Here is a 20,627-nt window from a genome sequence, read left to right as displayed (position 1 = left end):
TTGGTAAAAGTGGAGTAAAAAAAAAAAGAGCCACTTTTATGTAATTAATATAGAGAGTTGGGTTGTGACACATCCAAAGAGGTTATGACATTCTGTTATACATCTGGAATGGATCACCTCAAATGATTTTGAAGAGGGTTCAAACAGCACAATGCTTCTTTAGCTAGTCAATTCAAGGCTGAGAAGGAACATCAAAACTTCACATCTTGGTTAGAAATTAACAGCAAAAAAATCAATGAACCTCTTCCATGCCTCCTCTGAGAGGGATTAGCCATCGAGCATGCGTAAGAGAAGCAGTTGCACTCCCTACTCAACAAAACGCAGCCCAACTTTCTCCTGGGTATCAGTGACCTTTGGTACACCCATGCACATGTTGATGCAGACCACAGATGGGATGATTCATGAATAGCACAAAGGTAGAATCAAAACCAAACACTGGAGGGTGATATACAAGTCTTTTAAATCTTAATGCAGAACCTTCCTTGGCAAAACAGCTTTGAATACAGTCAAGAATAAGATATTTACTTACCAGAATACCTTATGGAACAAACTAAGGAACTGGTTGATTTGTTTAAATATTGTCGTGGTTTAAACCCAGTCAGGTAATTCGTTCGCTCACTTCCCCCCCTTTCTTGCCCTCCCCCTGCTCTCGGAGGGACGGAGAGGAGAATCAAAAGAATGCAACTCCCACGGGTTGAGATAAGAACAGTTTAGTAACTAAGGTATAACACAGATCACTACTGCTACCACCAATGATAATAATGATAAAGGAAATAACAAGGGAACAGAATACAACACCTCACCACCCACTGACCGATAACTCGGCCCCCAAGCCCGACCAAGCTCCGACCGATACCTCCTCCAACCCTGCAGTCTCCCAGCCCTTCCGGCTAACTCCCAGTTACATCCTGGGCATGACGTGCTGTGGTATGGAATAGCTCTTTGGTCAGTTTGGGTCAGGTGTCCTGTCTCTGCTTCCTCCCAGCTTCCCCTCCTCCCTGGCAGAGCATGAGGCTCACAAAGTCCTTGGCCAAACCAAAACATCTCTATCAGCTCTGTTCCCGAGCCGAAAGTCAAAACACTGCACTGCACCAGCTACCAAGGAGGAGAAACATGACTGCTACTGCTGAACCCAGGACATTATCCACCCCTTATTCCATACCATTCACGTCATGCTCAGATCCCACATTTTCAATATACCATCACTCTTATCTCGGTGCACTCTTATCTTAGTGCATGGACCAGTCCCTATAAAGCTGCTGCGTCCATCTGGTCCATGTCAGGCTCCATCTCTTGTAAGTCTTCCAGAGCAGGAGAGACTGTGTGCAGTGTTCACACTCGTGAATAACCTGGGCAACAGTGTCCATTGTTAAGTCCACCCCTCGATCATGAGTCCATCTCTGTGTTGCATCTCTGCTCTGGTGGCGTGAAGTGCCATGGGCCCACCAGGCTTAAAATAATTCACTGTCCCCTTAAGCAGTTTCTGCAGCTTGTTGCTGGGGACTCCATACAGCTGCCTTCCATCTCCGATGCTTCCAAAGCACTGGAGGGGCCCAGTGGACTAGATACTTGCCCATACTGTCACACACACCCTGCCACTCATGACTCTCCAGCCTTGGGGAAAATCTCTTGGTCCCCCTATATTGTTGTCTAACCCCAGACAAGACCCAAACCTGACTCTGCTTAACTTTTGAGATCAGACAAAATGGTTGTGGGTAGAACACAGTCTGTGTGTGTGCCAACATGCTGATCCCCATCACAATCAGCAGGCAGGTCCCAAGGGTACCCAAAGGCCATTCAAAACCTCCAGAACTCTCAGTTGATGCTGCTGTACTTGTCACTGGGGCTGGTGTAGCTGCTGTGCTTGCCGGCTCTCCCACCACCGGCTTCTCTTTTCCTGAGTCCAGCTCTTCCTCCTCTGCCTTGCTGGGAAGTGCTGCGTGGTCTCCTGCATCCTCCTGGGGCTCGGCGGGTGGCTGCCGGGGAATGCTCTCGGCCGTCGCGGGGCTCGGCTCTTCCGCGGGGCTCGGCTCCTCCGCCGCCTTCTCCCGCTGCTCTGCAGCCGCCTCCTTCCTCTCCTCGACCGCCCCGACCTCCTCCACCCGCAGCCGTCCCCTCGCGGCCTCCGGCCCCGCTCCCGCCACCGCTTGGTCCCCGGGGCCGCTCTCCCGGGCCGCTTCAGCAGCCGCCGGCTCCCGAGGCCGCTCCCCCTCGGCTCCCCGCAGCCTCACAAAGATGGAGAGTAGGGTGAGGGCCAGGACGGTGAAGAGCAGCCGGACGGCCAGGTACAAGTCCACGGCCACGTCCGTCCCGCCCTGCTGCTGGAGCCCGCCCGTATTACAAGCCATTGCCATAAAGCACAGTGAGACAAGAACCTGAGCCCAAGCCCCACACTTGATAAACACTATCGCAGCAAATACCGGCTCTACATAAGTTACAACGGTCTGAAGCTGTGAGATCAAGAGAAACAACTCTGATACCCAATAAATCAGCATTGTGACGAATGACTATCAATCCAGTCAGATCTGTTCTTATCTCAACCCCTCGTGCCCCACGTTGGGCGCCAAAAAGAACTGTCGTGGTTTAAACCCAGTCAGGTAATTCGTTCGCTCACTTCCCCCCCTTTCTTGCCCTCCCCCTGCTCTCGGAGGGACGGAGAGGAGAATCAAAAGAATGCAACTCCCACGGGTTGAGATAAGAACAGTTTAGTAACTAAGGTATAACACAGATCACTACTGCTACCACCAATGATAATAATGATAAAGGAAATAACAAGGGAACAGAATACAACACCTCACCACCCACTGACCGATAACTCGGCCCCCAAGCCCGACCAAGCTCCGACCGATACCTCCTCCAACCCTGCAGTCTCCCAGCCCTTCCGGCTAACTCCCAGTTACATCCTGGGCATGACGTGCTGTGGTACGGAATAGCTCTTTGGTCAGTTTGGGTCAGGTGTCCTGTCTCTGCTTCCTCCCAGCTTCCCCTCCTCCCTGGCAGAGCATGAGGCTCACAAAGTCCTTGGCCAAACCAAAACATCTCTATCAGCTCTGTTCCCGAGCCGAAAGTCAAAACACTGCACTGCACCAGCTACCAAGGAGGAGAAACATGACTGCTACTGCTGAACCCAGGACAAATATGTAAATGTTTGTTCAGGTAATGGAAGCTCACATTTCTTCCCTTTACCCTCTTTGCTGGGTATACACACGTGTATAGTTAGCATATAGGCTTCAAGAATAAAAAGGTCAGGTTTCTATCAGGGAACAACAGTAAAGGCAGGTGTGGATGACAAGGCCAATTGCCTAGGGGTGAAGCAGCAACATTTTCTGTAGCTGATGATGGTTTGGATAGGAAACACCCCCTGTCTGACCTTATCTGCTAACTGCAAGTCATTCCCACTGCAAACAAGGATTTGCCATGTCAGACTGTCAATATCATCTCTCATCATTATTACGAATTCCCATCTTTTTCACCTTTGGTGCTGGCTTTGGTTGTGACTCGCACCTCAGTACAAGAACGTAGCTGAATGCTGGGCTATACTGTTCCAAATCTAAACCTCAGCAGGCCTGGACTGCAGGCTGATGAGGAAGGTGACATAATACATGTTGACTGTCCCTGTTCCACCCACAAGTCATGTTAGGAAGGCTGTTGTGGTAATGTTTTCAGTCACACATGGTTTCAAGCTCAGTAAGCTGAACCTGCTGTCCACACTGGGTTTTAGGAAACATAAGCCTCATCACAGACTGACTTAGCTGTGTGAGAGGGGAAGGAAAAAAAGATCTTGTTAGAAGATGCTGTAGATTTTCTAATGGTAGAAGGGTCCTGATGTTTCTGTTTATCATTAGCACACAAGTAATTCAGTTTTCATGGGAATTACAATAGAATAAAGCAAATGTAATATCAGGGGAGAGCATGCGCAGCTTTCCTCATTTTCATGCATCATCATTTTTTAGAAAGATAAAGAACTAGGGAATCTGTCCTCTGAAGCTAGGTAGAATGAAAGCAAGCCTTAACTTGGCGTCCCGAGTTTACCCAAATGCACGACAGTGTAACATGGTATTGTTTCCAGAGGGGCTGAAACACTATTTGCTCTCAACAGTGAGTTCATCTGCCATGACAATTAGCTACCATCAATAAAAGTCAAAGACTCTTGGTTACAAAAACAGCTTTGAAATGAAAACAACTATTTACAGAAAAGGCACATTTTGAATACACACTGGTAATTTGCAGGCCTGTATGAGGACTTGCTTCTGCTGCTATGTAAGGAAGGGACAGACACTCAGCCAGAGACTGCAGGATGGCTTGCGACACACTAGCAGGTAACCAAGCCAAAACCAAGTAAGCTTCAGCTTCAGTTGGGAAAAAAAGAGGCCAGTGATGGACTCTCTCAGAGCACTGAAACTGGTTTTCTCAGTGGGACCATAAAAAATGCTGCACTTTATTCTCAGTGCCTGTAAGGCCTCACTCAGTAGAGAAAAACAAATCCTGCTAACTGACAAGCAAAAACTACTGGGAAAAAAGTTCTCATGACTTTCACATTCTTCCTTACATTACTGTATTTTCCATAGTGAAAACTGGTTTTCATCTACAAAGAGAGAGCTAACACAAAGCAAGCCCCCAGACAGCCTGTTCCACACACTGGGAATAATTTGTAGCAGTTATCTCCCTGTTAATGCTACTCAGAAGTATAAACTTCAATAAATTTCTAGTTATTGAGTAATGTGTTACCAAATACATCAGAATATAATGTCCTTCTTCATGTTCAGCTATAAGGTAAGGAAAGATAACTACCAGAAAAACCATGAATGTTATTCCAAATTTTTAACTTAGTGAAGGGGCTCAATTCTAACACATTGATCTGAGATTAATTTAGGGTCTTATGTGATGATGATTCCTTTGAATTTTATCTTCTTTTGGAGATATTTTTATAGCTCATTTTTGCTCAAGTACATTTACCCAAGTGTTTTATCTTCAAGGTAGCGGGATGATAATTCTTTCCCATTGAAAATGTGTCCTATAACCCTTTAAAATATTAGGTGTACTATTATTATTCCCATCAAGAAACATATGAGCTCTCAAGCAGCCCAGTTTACAAAAAACAAAACAAAACACCCAAACAAAACCCAAAACAACATGTAGTATTTTTCCTAATACTTCAGTTAGAGCCAAGATTCTTCTTAAAAGTGTGGTGGTTTATCCCAGATGAGGGTTGAAGATGTAGCGTCTGAACAGATATTTCCTTAGAGAACTGAACAGGCTTCTCTGAAGAGGAGGATGGGATTAGAAAGTAATACAATTCACTCTGTACACAGAATACAGAGCAACCGGAGAATTAATCATATAGTGTCAATCAATGAAGGTCCCAGAATCTTTTTAAGGATGTTTAGCCAATAAAGTTATTAGACTTCATTGATTACACAAAGGGCTGAATGCTTCAGTTTGCACCAAGAGCACGATGTAGGAACCCCTCTGAGATAGAAAGCTCTAGAGGCCACTGGAAAAGATCAGAAAGGCGAATGCATCAAATGATTAATATCCTAAAAGATAACAGAAAGCAGCCTGACTACTTCAGTAATTTTAAGACCAAAACTGCAACACTGGGGACTACAGATGTTGCTGGTCACAAATAAAGGGCGACATAAAGAATTCCAGGAGGTTTAATTTTTATATGTCCACAGCCCAGGAAAGTTTATATAACCTCTTAAAGCATTTTCAGCTTCGATACACTGATTCTTCTTAGATTTCTGAAAAGGAAAAAGCAAGTGCTTTTCATTAGAAGACTTAGCTAGAACGTAATCATTTAAATGAGAGCCCAAAGACATAAAAGTCTTTAGAAGTTCAGGTTGTTCAGAGACCAATTAATTTTTTTCTCTGCTGTAAGTTAGAAGAACTGGGTTTCAATTTGTTCCAGACAAGTATTTGGAAAACTAAACTTAGCCTATTAAGAGAATGTTTCAGAACAAGGTGCTGAAAGGAGGTGGAAAAGGCATTTGTGCTGTCTGGCAGCTTATGTGGACTTCAGATTCTCTGCACACAGACCACCTTGCTTCCATGACTGGACTGACTGTTCATACTCCTCACCAACTCCAGAACAGGACTGCGCCAAAATATGTAAAGGGAAAGATGTAAATACTAATAAAGATTAAATTGGATTTTATTAGTTCCTTATAGTTTGGTATTCCACCCTAAACCACAACACGGTAGTGACTGACAAAGAAAACATTATTACACGTATTATGATACACCTTAACACAGTAAAATCTTATACAACAGAGTAACTGGTTTGTGATGCTTTAACTTGGAAATTGCAGCTTCAGAAAGTGAGAATAAGGTTTTGTTATAACTATTCAAAACTCAAAAAAGGTTTTAGTTTTTAGCTTGTATAATAAATCTTTGCATCCTTACTAATTGTAGGTAAGTCTGTACACTAACCCTAATAAAAAACAATTTAATACCTATTTGTAGCTTCTAGTCCCATAGTTTCCATAGCTTTTCATTTTAATTTGGGTTTAGATTTATTTGTGTTTTTAAAAAAGGTGAGGAAAAATGTTGTATTTAAAAACTTAATGTTGATAATAAGTGCTTTAGTTAGAAGAGAAGCTTTCTTGATTTTTAGGGCTGGGCTTTGGGAATTGAATTTTTATGGAGCATAACATATTATTTACTGGAGGTTGAGTAACTGCAGTGTCACCTGCCAGCTGGGTTCTGTTAAAGAAAGCTGACTGATAGGTCAGGACACACATATGAAGAACAAAATAATAAAGATGGTAGCAACTCTTGTTTGTTTTTTTCCTAGAGAATTAGTCAGGCTAGGTATTCCTTTGGCCTGAACAGGATCATTATTGTTTGTTGCCTGCATTATTCTACCTTCTACAGGTACCAATCATCCTTACAGTTTTTGTCTACAAAGCTGTTAACATTCTGTATGAAGAAATGGTTTGGACATCCAATATACAGTCTCTAAATGCTTTTCATCATAAAGCATAATTCAGACATTTATCCATGTGTCAACTGCAATTTCATCTCCTGTGTATGTCGTGTATGTCTTTGCTAAAGAAAATACTCCAGTGTGAAGGAATAAATAAAAAGAATTACATTAAAATAATTCACATTTTAAATGCAGAGGTAGAAAGCAATAGGTTTTCCAAGGGGTGGGTTGTTTTAAAATTAAAAAAAAAATAAAATAAAATATTTTTATTCCAAAATAATGTAATAACTAATTCCTTCAGCTTTCTATACAGGTACATTTACTAGTAAACAAATAGCAGCTGCATAACTGTTTCTTCATTTCCTCCTTTCTCTAGCTTACTGCTTGTCTGAATCTTACATTAACCTTTTTCTTGCTGGCTATGGTCTGCAGGCAACTGCTTTTCACACCTATTAACCTTGTTTCATAACTTGTGGTTTGAAATAGCTTGATCTGTCAAAGGGAGATGCCCTCCTCAAAGGGTCTGAAGCCCAGCTACCTCCCTGCCTGTTTTGCACTTCAGTTATAAATGACTGGGAGCAAGGCCAAGGAATCCTGTGCCATACCAGCATTTAATAAGCATCTTTTCTGTCATCAGATGTGTAAAAAAGACTGTGAATGATAGAACAGTAATCCTAATTTGAATTGGTATTAACAGTGATTTAGAACTTAAATTAGAACTAATTATCTGGGGGACCACTGACTTTGGTGCAAAACAATGTGAAATTAAACCACCATTATCATAGAGAAGTATCCTTATTAGATATATATATATATATTTCATTCCGGGGGGCTCTGAATCCAAACAGATTCATGAGGATTACAGCATATACAGTTAGTACAGTTCTTCTGTTTTGAGGGTCTAGAACATATCAGTTTAGAGCACAGAAAATCCTTGTTTTGTTTGGGACAAGTCACCTTCTACGAAGGCTACTATCTGCCTGTCAGGTGTAGCCAAAAAAAATATACGGCATTAAACCAATGCATGTAGGTGGTCTGCAGGCTGCCCACCAACCAGACACATGGACACAAAGCAGATTGTAGGGACAAACATGTGACAAGTTTGTAGCTTTAGGGGCCTCTCTTCTGACTACAAGGTCTGACCATTTTAATCAACATGCTGTGCTGATCTTCTGTCCTAAAATGGAAAGCAGGAACTCTGTCATTTACCTTTCTGGTTCTCTAATACTTAGAAGGGACCCCCTATACAGACAGCCCTATTGAAAGATCTTTGTACTGCCTCACATTCTATTTACAAAACAGGTGAGCAAAAAACCCTTTCCTATTGTCAAGGTCTTGGAATGATTTATTTTGGCATTCCATCCTAGCCACATATCTTATGATACCAAAAACAACAGCAGCAAACCAGGAAAGTGCAAATGACTGCTGTTTTGTGGATGTTATCAATCTGACTGGTCCCTTACTTCAGAAGGGCAAAGAGCTCTTAGTTGTTTACCCGCTTCATTTATCATCAAGCAAACACTGATCACAAGTTTCCTTAAAATTAGTTGGCAGCTAAAAAACAACAACAAAACCAAGTCTGCACTAAACAAGCATAAACCCACATGGAGCATGTGATGCCTGTGCAGCATCTCCAGAATCTGCAAGAGTAACAAATGCTGTCCTTTTTGAATGGGACTTCTTACTCTCCTTTTAAAAGCAGCTGTCAAGAAGACAGCAATTGTTACTGACTTGGGTACCTTCACCAGTTAAAAAAAAAAACAACAAAAAGAACACAAAACAGAGTTCTCAGCTTCATTCCCAGAGGAATGTAGAATATCTACCAAAGGGCACTATCATAACAAAACTGGCTTGCAGTGCAACTCCTGCAACTTTTAATAAAGAGTTGCATTAAGAGAACTGGGCAACATCACTTAACTCAAGCCTGACTGACTGTCCTTACAGTTGGTAACTGGAGTCAACCATGGTTCAAAACATGATGCCACAATGTAGCGCGCTGAAGGAAGCCGCTCATCAGTTGCTCCCTGCTCACTAAGGTATACCTGCTACTGAAAGATTTTCCCACTTAGATCTGTGGCTCCAGAAAGAGTAGCTAGTTTGTGGGTAGGAAGGAACAGGTGGTAACTCCCTGGGTAGATGGCTACTAAATCAGCTTTAACACAATTCAGCTTAAATACTTCTTGACAGTCTGGATTGCAGCTACCTGCTTTGGCTGAACCTCACCTTGATCCTCACACAGTTGCAGACAACCTGTAGCTCCTAGAGCCACATTCAGCAGCTGAGTCTAGTCAGGACAGATTGATGACAAAGGCCTTTTGCCAGTCATGCAACAAAGTTACTGTGGTCTGTAACAAGCTCATAGGTGATTCCCTTAGAACCCTGCACGGAAAGCAATTTTCAGTGTACATCTCCAGCTCCACTACGTTAACCATTAAATTGCTAGTATTTAGAACTCAGAATGACAGCATTCTTTATGTTATTCAGCATTCTTTATGTTATGTTCAACTATACCACTAAATTAGTTCTAAGTACTATTCTGTTATATTGCTGATTTGGGCTAAGCTGATCCAGAAAAATATCTCCACTAATACAACACGAAACCATCCACAAGCATGACAAATATGTTTAGAGGCAATAGCACTTGTATCTAATTTAAACAAACTACATTGTAGAAGCACTCCTTTCCTCAGAAAACAGAGCTCTGAGAAGGACCAAAGAATTTTAATGAGTCAAAACCTAATGTGTGAAATTTAATATTTGCTTGCTGAGCAGTGACAGCAGAATCTTCACTAGAAGCAGGATTGTTTGACCTTGGCTGTAATTCACTATGGTTTTTGTTTTGTGTCACTCCTATAGATCCTTTTCTTTGTCTTAACAACTTGAATAACCAATTTTACAACCATCCCATGGGTGGGACGGTGGAAGCTGGGATAAGCTGGGTGGAAATGCTGAGATAAACACTGAAATGAAAATTAAGGGTGTAATGGCAAAATAAGATGATTCACTACTCTTCAGATTCTCTAGATCGCTTCTTCACATCAAGGCCAAACTGCTTAATGTACTTTTATAACATCTATACTACATAAACGGTAATGTAGAGGTACACTGCCTTAGGCTACAACCTCACGTAGCTATAGTGCTCTTTGCCTGAAACAGTTTCTAGTCCTAGCCCAATGAAGAACACCAGAGAAGCATCCTCGTTCTCCCAGCCCATGTCTCTGCTATAGTCCATTCAATCTTTGGCAAACATGCATGTGTTAACCTGTGTTTAGTGCAGCCCAAACTATTCCAAGCAAGGAAGAACAAATGCAGGACTGCAAAGGAGAAAGCTTGTTTGAAGACTAAACTCTAATTACAAAACAGTTCTTCCAATGAACATTGATTGTACCACTTTCACTAATTTGGGGTCTCTTTGCATAAATATAACTCAAATGGAAAAATGTATGTTTTGAAATTAGTCTTCCCTGTTACTAAATTGGTTTCTATATAGTATTTATCTTTCAAAAAGACTAAAGCTAGCTATCCACTAAGGGTACAAAAATCCCACTGAGGACTGATAATTAATTTCTTTTTATAGCTCTCTTTTGTCTTTAAATATTTAGGTGTTTAATACCTCAGGTTCCTTCCCTAGATACTGTAGGATTTGTACAGCTTTGTATGGCTAAAGACTTGAAATACACAAGCCAGTTATCTTGTAATATAACTGGAAGATAAAAATAGGCATTTTATGATCATATTTCAGGGAAAGGCCCTTCAACAGAGGTTGAGAGACTTGGCACAAAATTTTCATTCATGCTAATTGAGCCTTTATTTTTCTCTTTAGATCCAAGAAATCCCTTTCTTGTTCTTTTCTTTCCTTAGAAGTGACTCTAGAAAAAAAAAACAAAAACAAAAACCCAACCCACACAAACAAAAACAAAGACCAAACAAAGGACCAACCCAAACAAACTAACAAAAATACAAACAAACAAAAAAACCCAAACAACCAATCCCAAACTATTTTATTCTGAAAACCTTTTCCTTAGTAACTGGCATTATAGGAATTCTTCTGTTCCAGTACTTAAGTTTTGACACTTCACATACTTGAATCATACAGAAATTATGAGGACTTTATCACTAATCACAGAATCATGTAATAGTTAGGGTTGGAAAGGACCTTAAGATCATCTAGTTCCAACCTCCCTGCCATGCGCAGGGACACCTCACACTAAACCATGCCACCCAAGGCTCTCTCCAACCTGGCCTTGAACACTGTCAGGGATGGAGCATTCACAACTACCTTGGGCAACCCATTCCAGTGCCTCACCACCCTCACAGTAAAAAACTTCCTCCTTATATCCAATCTAAGTTCCATGTCCTTTTTATGTTGAGGACACCAGAACTGCACACAATACTCCCGGTGAGGTCTCACGAGAGCAGAGTAGAGGGCCAGGATCACCCCCTTCGACCTGCTTGGTCACGCTCCTTTGGATGCAGCCAGGATATGGTTGGCTTTCTGGGCTGCAAGTGCACACTGAAGCTGGCTCATGTTCATTTTCTCATTGACCAACACCCCCAAGTCCTTCTCTGCAGGGAGAGAATATAAATGTTTTAAATATACTTGGGTAAGAAACATGCCTTTAGTAAAATACTGACAAAGGAAGTACCCTTGAGTGTATGGTTAGCCCATAACAGAAGAGATTACATCCTGATTACAGCATATTACAAAGATAAAACGAACACTTGAAAACCTGTTTTGTTTTCATCAACTTGATGCCCATGATAAATGATGAAACATCCTGTCAGCTTAAACGCCAGTGTGCTTCTACAAAGTTACATAATCTTATCCCACCAGCACACTCAGACAAAACCAAACTTTTGCAATTTTTTTATATATATATATATATATATATATATATATATTTAGATTTTGAATACTGTCTCCCAGTACTTGTACAAACTCATGTGATTTTGTTTGCAGTTTGGTTGCTGTCTGTGCCCAGAACATATTTTGATTTCAAACTTCACAGGTTCATCAGGAAGAGTGTAGCACTAATAATATAGAATATATGGATATGACATTAAACCCAAGGTGTCAGAATTTCACCGTGCAGTTACAGCTGTGAACTACTCTACTAGTCACAAAATTGCTCTCTTTGTACATTTAAGAACTGCATGTATGTGGTGTAAACTAACCAAACAGAATGCCAACCCTTGCTCTGACAAAGAAGTTATAAGTACATTATGGCAACACTTGGAAGCTATTTCTTACAGGACTACTGCTGTCAAACCAAGTTTTACCAGCCTAACATTGTTCAGTTAACCCTTGCAGCCAAACAAGCTATATATTGTAGATATTTTTATGGATTATGGGAGAAGAAACAGTATTCAAGTATTTTCCCTATGCCACACCTCAAATTCCTGAACATTTCCCTGAGAGGGCTCAGGATTTATATATGAATGCCTACACATTGGGGAACTGCTGCTCTTGAAATAGAGATTTCACAAATGTTCATTTTGTCTCCTGTAAATCTCTGTGTTTTAGAAGCCCAGTGTCAAAGCCTACTTGATTTTGTTTCCAACAAATTTAACAAGCACAGCGAATGGTAAAATTAGAATGCACTACTATTACTATATGATTTTCCTCCGTAGGGCCTGAAAATCCCCATCTTGTGCAAAGTGCAATTTTAAACACCCCCCCCCCCAAAAAAAAAGAAAAAAAAAAACAACAGATAAACCACACCAAAACCCACGCCAAAACCCAAACACATACAACAAAAAACACCTTCCCTCCACCTCCCCAGGCTCACATAAACAAGCTTGATAAACAGCTGAGGCTTTTCACTCTCCACAAAATACAGATACAGTTCACTAGCACTTGCAAATATCAACTTAATAGGTAGCTACTGTATAAAACAGGTTATTGCTAATGTGCTTACTTGTTACATCCTTTTCCCACTAGTAATGTTCTAGAATATTTCTTCTCCATTAACTTGAAGTGGTATTGAAAAATGAAAAACACTGGAAGCGCAAAGATAATTTGCCTGCAAGACATAACTAATCATGTTGACTTTATAAATTTTGTACCTGTGCTGAAACCCTGAATTCTCATTTGATCTAAGAGATCTTCCAAGGTAGAGAGAAATCAGTGGATTGTCAAAAAGGCCATTATACATCAAGCTAAGCTCTGTAAAAATAGCACTTACTAGAAGATATTTCCTTTCCTTTAAACATGCTTCTTCTTGACAGCAAGAGTGACAAATTCAGAGATACCTATAATTCATAAATCTAATGTGGACTCAATCATTAACAGCAAATTTCAAGTGCTGCTGTCCTGCTTTACATTTACACTGCCTCGTGCAAAGGCATCTAAGTTAGATGTGTGTGAGGAAAAATACTATAATAGTAACAACGCAATATACAATGCTACTACATACAATAATACAAATAAAGATAGAGTGGCTCTAAAATGAAATGTGCTTCCTGAAAGATGTTCCATTTTGCAATATTAACTGGCTATCTCAGAAATTAAACTATGTTGCTGTAACGGACTTCTGTGAATATAACCACCAGGAATTGACTGCAGTCTGCTATAAATGCCCTTCATGAAGAGATATTTACCTAAAAATCACATCTTCCTTCACAGACATAAAGAAAAAATAGTACTTCATTATAAAGACTGAGCATGATCTCTGGGAACATCAGACAACTCACCTGGCATATTGAGATTGAAAGGGTTTGTTTTAAACAAGACATTAACAAAATTTTGTCTAGTTTCACAAAAAGATGCAAAGAAATTAGAGCTGGACTTCAGCAAAAAAAGACAGATTTTGGTTTATACAGCTAAAAGATCCAAGTGGGATGGGTTTGCCCATTCTAAATAACAGAGGAAATAAGATTTGAAAAATGCCAAACTACAAAGTCAACTACAAGTAATGTTTTCCTTACTGCTCCAGCAGCTCTAACGCTTCAGAAAGAATGCGTAATAAGAAACTTGTAGTCCTCGCTACCTTTTATACAGACTTCTCAAGGAATTTAAGAAACAGCTTATATGAGTATTAGGATTGTTACTGGTAATAAAACAACAATCTTCTTGTAAGTACCAACCATTCCAACTGAAAGAAAGTATCTTAAGAAGATTTGCAACAGCAGAGATTTTAAAAAAAACAAAGATTTTCACTGTACCAAGGAAAGCAAATGTATTTGACCATGCTTTGGGGTTTCCCATTGTCCTGGGTTCAGCAGTAGCAGTCATGTTTCTCCTTCGTGGTAGCTGGTGCAGTGCTGTGTTTTGACTTCCAGCCTGGGAACAGTGCTGGTGATACCGATGTTTTCGGTTGTTGCTAAGTGATGTTTACCCTGACTAAGGACTTTGTGAGGCTCATGCTCTGCCAGGGAGGAGGGGAACCCGTGAGAAAGCAGATGGGACGCCTGACCCAGGCTAGCCAAAGAGGTATTCCATACCACAGCACGTCATGCCCGGGGTGGGGGGTAACTGGGAGTTACCCGGAAGGACACGGGCTTCTGGGTCGGACTCGTTTCTTGGCCGGTGGTATTGTATTCTCTTCCTTGTTATTTTCTCTTATCATTGTTGTCGTTGGTGGTAGCGGTGGTGATTTGTGTTGTACATTGGTTGCTGGACTGTTCTTGTCTCAACCTGTAGGAGTTGCACTCTTTTGATCCTCCTCCCCGTTCCTCCGGGAGTGGGGAAGGGGAGAGCCGGGGGGGGAGGCGGGAGCCCTCGATTGCTCTCAGCCCGGCACCACTCACTGGGAGTGAGTGAACAAACTGTCTGGCTAGGGTTTAAACCATGACACCCATGCCCACTGTTCAGGTCTGAACAGTTAATTTGACTAGGAATTAAGGAGGAATAGAAATAATGTACTTCATATTTTAAGAGACAAACCCAAAAAATAAAAGTTTTTAGATGTTAGGCTGTTTCTTTATAAAATATTCTTCTTCCTATTAATACCAAAGATAATATTATGCTATTTCAGAAGTAAGGTAGAATGAAATTGGGATAGTAGAAAACTATATACAACATCAAGTATAATGTCTGGGTCTTTTTGAGTGATTAGTTTTACACACTTCATTCATAAAAGCAAACCAAAACAGCTAAATGAAAAACACATTAATTAACAACAATTAAAACTTATGAAACTATAAGCCACATAGAAATCAATTACAGAAAAACATAAAAAGTTACAGAAGAATGTTTCTGCACTTCATTTAATAAGGAGCATTTCTGAAATTAACTTTTTCACAGTACAATGTGCATGGAACAAATCTATTCAAAAGAAGGAATCACACGAAGTCTTAACAGTGAACAGAGCCTTTGCAATCAATTTGAGATGTTGCTTCAGTACCAAAGATCTCTTCGGGGAAAAAATGTTGGTCCTTTATGAAAAACTTAAGAGAAGTTAAACTGTGGGAAGGAGGCTAAAAGGAAGAGTCAATGCCTAAAAGCTGAGTAGAGAAGAAAGAAAAAAACCAATAAACCCTCTATCATTTAGAAAAGGTTGGAAAGTCAGTAACCTGCAAAAGCAGATTATGAAGGCTTTCTGTGGAAAAATCCTTGGCTAGTGTACATAGTCATAACTTCAGTAACTTCAGCTGCGTTTTGATGGTATGTATTAGTCAAGAATCTGCTTTAAAAGTTTTGTGAAGGCCAAGTCCAATGAGTTTCCAAGTGCTGTTAGAAATAACCTCATGTTTTCAGACAGCTTACAGTAAGATTGCTTATTAAAAGCATCCTTCGAGGTGAGGTGGCCGAGCCTAGAAAGATAAAATTGGTCGAGAGCTATAAACATATGCCACACAACAGTTCAAGAGATTGCAAAACCTTTTGTGGAAGCCCAATTAATGCCTTAACTGAATTCTAGCATGGCCTAAAAATGCTAAGAAACACCTTTCGTTTTCATTTGAACATCACAGTGCTTGCCGGGTTCTTTAATCATCTAATTAACGAGAGTTCCTAACATTTCTGATTTTCTAATTCACTTTGAACAAATGAAGTAATTGCTGAGGAAAACACACTAGATCTCTGCATACAGTTTGCGGGAAAAAACTGCACCAGTGCTCAAAGGAATGAAGCAATTAACTTAAGCTTCAAGACAGTATCAGGGTATTGATTCAATACAAAAACCTATATTTGTGAAATTTTCAATATGATATTAAAATTGAAACCAATACTTGGATAATTTTTGGATATCCTTAATGCTTCAAAAGTAAGAAATTAGTGTCATGGTTGTGTAATTTACATATTACATTTACAGGTTTAATAATACCAAAATGTAAAGGCTGTGTTTTCAACAGAAATAACTCTAACCTGACAGATTCTGGGAGAAAACTATGAAGTTCTATAACCAAGTAATTAAAAAGGTTTCTATTAAATATGTTGACATTTCATAGATAAGCAGCTGTTTTTCCAAATGCAATGGCAACCTCGATTTGGAGCAGGGTCAGTCAGATCCCTCTGTAAGTCCTGCATCCTAATTTTGTTAAACAACATACTACTGGCAAAACAGACTCCTGGTCAGTGAACTTGTCTTAAAAAGAATTCACAACCTGGGATTCTCACACCCTTGTTTATTCCCTATCTGTTGAACTGAGACACAATACCGGTTTTCCTTCTCATATGGTCTGCTCTTCCATCTCACCAATGTATTAATTTTCTGCTTACCTAATTATAGCCCAACTTATGAATCATGAAGGAATGATATGCTCTTGACAGCCTACTGACACGTGTACTATATCTTGTATACCACAGTGGCTCTGTCACCTAACATTACTAACAGCATCCATCTCACCTTATTTTATACAATGAGATGTGCTCTGTAAATGTAATATTCAGCTCTCACCACTTTGAAATAAATTATCAGCATGGTGCATTTCACATGACTCCCATTGTATCCCACAGATATAATACAACCTGCTCCCTAGCAACTGCAGCAAAAATATACCCCTTTAGGTATTTTTCCCAGCTAAAGAAACCAACCTGCTATTTTATGAACTTCATCTATAAAACAATGCTGGCTACTGTCAGTTCAAATTATTCTGACTAATGGTCCTTAAGATGCATTTTTAGCCCTTTGCCTAGTTTGGGTTCTGATACTGAAGTTTCTCTCTTGCAAACCTCCCACCTCAATAATTTTAGCACCAAGGAAAATAAAATGTTTTTCAAAAATGAGAAGTATCTTCCCAATAAAAACTAACCATTTATACAAGAATTATAATCATGTCGTGAGCTAGAAATCCATTTTACATGGGAAATGAAACTCCCAGCATGCTGGCAAGAGTGGAGACACTCAATTTATTTTGTGGAACAACAGAAAGCATCTTTTGGTTGGGCTTTATTTACATATTGAATGGGATATTTTTAAAGGACTGTAAGATTTTAAGTAGACTTCCTATGTTACCCCAAGTCTATTTAAATGAACTTCTTAGTAAATATCTGGGGAGAGCCAGAAATGACTGTTCCTTGTTTAAAAACACTAGACTCATGCTTACATCACACCTAGAGAATAGAAGATGTGTCTGTTGTGAGATTCTTATTCATTTAACACACCATATTTTTAAAAAGAACTAAATAACAACAGCTAATTAATACTTCACACATGAACAGAACCTTCCATTAAACAGTATCAAAAGGTACAAATTTCTCTCCTCTGTCAGGGGAAAGAGTGTGACAGCAGACAGTAACTCTCCATATAAATAAATTCAAACCTTCAACTCTGCTGTTATCCAGGCTGGTTAGATTAGCACATTCAAGCAATGGCTGGTTTGATACTGTTGTTGTACTGCATTGTAGGGCTCTCTTGGTGAACCAAAACCATTACCAAAATAAAATATGAGGGAATTGCTGAACAGGGGAAGACTGAAGCAGACAATGAATCTTTGATACCTTATGGTACCAGTTTGCTTGAATCTGGACCATTAATTCGGTTTCACCACATAAAATGTTAATCTTACTTTAGGCATATTTATACAATGGGTCTAGCTCTATGGTTCTTTAGAGTAGGTTCCATATCTTTCTTAGACTGTTGCACTTAACATAGTGATAGTCAACACAGACAAGAATAGCCAACCAACAGTGCTGATCTGACATTACGCAAAGCATATTTCCTAGCAATCCAATCACAGAATGGATTGGAAGGGACCTTAAAGATCACCTAGTTCCAAGGCCCCTGCCACAGGCAGGGACACCTTCCACTAGACCAGGTTGCTCAAAGGCCCATCCAACCTGGATTTGAACACTGCCAGGGATGGGACAGCCACAAGTTCTCTGAGCAACTTGTGCCACTGTCTCATCACCCTCACAGTAAAGAATTTCATCCTTAAATCTAACCTAAATCTACCCTCTATTTAAAGCCATCCCCTTTGTCCTATTCCCTCCTCCATGACCTTGTAAAAAGTCCATCTCCAGCTTTCTTGCTGGCCCCCTTTAGGTACTAGAAGGCTACTACCAGGTCTCCCTGGAACATCCCTCAGTATCTCAAAACCCAAGGACCTGTGGTGATGAGACAGGCTCTCTGCAACAGTTTTGAAAAGTCACCTTTTCTCTGGCCTTTCAGCATGGCTAAATGGTGAAGCTGTTAAGAGTTCTCTTACTGATAGCTCGCCAGTGATAACTACACCACTATGCTTTAGCATCTGCAATTATTAGCTTTTGGCACCTGTCTTGAGTCATGCCTAAAGTTTAGTCAACAGTCTAATAATAATATCTTTGTATACATATATGTAAAATACACAAAAAAAATACACTGTAGTTTGAGACAACCTCATGAGCGTCAAAAGAAAGTTCTATTGAGGCCTAACAGAATTACACTGAGTTCATGCTGCAGTGGTACATACAGAATCTATTAAATTATAGATGGTCAAGGACCAACTTCTACAGACCCACATGACATTTGTATATAACTGCACTTGTTTCCAACTCTTAAATAAAAGATGTCTGTTGAATGAAAGAAAGAAATCCCTGGCTAAAAGATAGTATATACATGTAAAGTGCTGCATACTATCAACTGCCAAGAAGTGGTGAGGGTTTTTTTAAACCCAGTACAGGTTTCTTTTGAGAAAAGCAAGTGAATATGCTACTGATTTTTTGTGCATCTAAAACGGCATTAGTGAACATCAGAACAAATAATTTAATCTAGAAAGTAAAACAAACAGGCAAATGAACCCTACCAAATCACAACATCCTCTTTTAATGATGCATAAGGTAAATTTCTGACTTTTCCAAAATGACAGAGAACATCCCAAAACTAACTTCTTTATTAGATTACAGCTCCATTATCTCTAATTCTTTTTTCTGAAAAGCAAATATTTTAAGGTAAATTAGAAACATTTTTATTCTAAATAACATTTGTTTATGCATTTTCTCTTTCTGTCTTTATATAATACTGGTATACAAGAAAGCACTGGACACAGAAGAAATCTTACGAGATTTGCAGGCAATCCTGCTACCAGAACTGTTGTTTTCTACTTAAACATAAAAATGACAAGATTCTTAGAAGTCACATGGTTGACTCTGGGTTCAGTGAAGAGACAGACAGCTCAATTTAGGTGTTATACCATTCTTGTTTTCTCAGCTGAGTCAATTAACATATAAAGGAGCTTCATGCTACTGTGATTATATTGCTTCTAGTACAGGAGTCATTTGGGTATCTTTGTTCTGCACACAGAGGGAATACAGTTTCAGTGTAGTTTTGCTTATTTAGAGTAATTTACTGAATATTTTGTCCACATCAGAAATAAAGCACTGCTAATGTCAGACTTGTTGGCAATTTAACATCAACCCTGAAAAATCTTTAACTGAAGGCAGTAACTAAGCAAAAATTAAAGCTGTGTATAAATTTGCTCACTGGGCATTGATACTAAATTATAAAAGACAAAAAACATTGGCACAGAGGAGATTAATTAAAGTTGCTACTGCTTGTGCTGTGTTTGTTTTTGTGGATAAAGAGATGAGCTCTAGTTCTATAGATGTCAACACTTGTCACCTCTACCAAATTCAACTGAAAAAACCTACTGCTGCACGTTTGCAAAAAAAAACACCTCTTCTGCAACATTATTTTCTAAAAGGCACATAACCCTCATGCTTCCAAAATTGTCCACAATGCCTAACCAGTTCTCCTGTACCATTTTCTATCATGCTGGGAAACATATGTGCAGATGGTCTAAAAATAAGTGTGTGCACATAATTTTATCAATTCAAAGGAGAAACGCTATAAAGGCTGAAGAATTTAGGATCTACATCAGCTTCCACGGGCATGTAGCCTTGTGGATGGTCAAAAAGACAGCAATTCCAGGACAGACAACAGCACCTGTTAGCTAGCTACAGACAACAGCAATTTAAACAGCAAAGAGTAAAAGCAAAGCAGACCTACATTTTCAATTTTGGAAATTCTATCTATCTCTCAACTGTTACAAAGCTTTAGAGGGAATGAAATCTCTCCTTTCAGGAGGACAGGAAAAGACAATAAACAACACCTCTTTTAACCAATACCTCTGTGACAAAAAGTACAGCATGTCTAGCAAGCAGCTACACATTAAGAATCTTCCTCAATGATTTCCTTCTAGTGAAACTGACCCTGAAAAAAATTGCAAATGAAATTCACATACAAGTTTATGCCAAGTTTTGACATGGCCCTAGAGTAGGGTCCTGGAGACCATCTGACTTCATCAAGTAGACATGCATTTTGTAAGAAGTCATATGTCT

At 39.8% G+C, this 20,627-nt stretch overlaps 1 protein-coding gene and 1 long non-coding RNA gene across 11 annotated transcripts in view; both read right to left on the bottom strand.

Annotated features, from left to right (window-relative positions):
• B3GALT1 (beta-1,3-galactosyltransferase 1) overlaps positions 1–20,627 on the bottom strand; it is a 210,368-nt gene that overhangs the window by 174,656 nt on the left and 15,085 nt on the right. The window lies entirely within an intron of this gene.
• On the bottom strand, positions 5,126–8,805 carry LOC130607047 (uncharacterized). The gene is made up of 2 exons (XR_008974144.1): positions 8,660–8,805; positions 5,126–5,494 (listed from the first exon to the last, which is right to left on the bottom strand). It is a non-coding gene; the product is annotated as an uncharacterized LOC130607047 (long non-coding RNA).

The sequence above is a fragment of the Pezoporus wallicus genome, unplaced genomic scaffold, assembly GCF_028554395.1.
Source record: "Pezoporus wallicus isolate ANWC-B61680 ecotype Strahan unplaced genomic scaffold, APGP_CSIRO_Pwel_v1 contig_1181, whole genome shotgun sequence".
Classification (NCBI taxonomy): domain Eukaryota; kingdom Metazoa; phylum Chordata; class Aves; order Psittaciformes; family Psittacidae; genus Pezoporus; species Pezoporus wallicus.
This window is presented reverse-complemented; position numbering and strand designations above follow the sequence as displayed.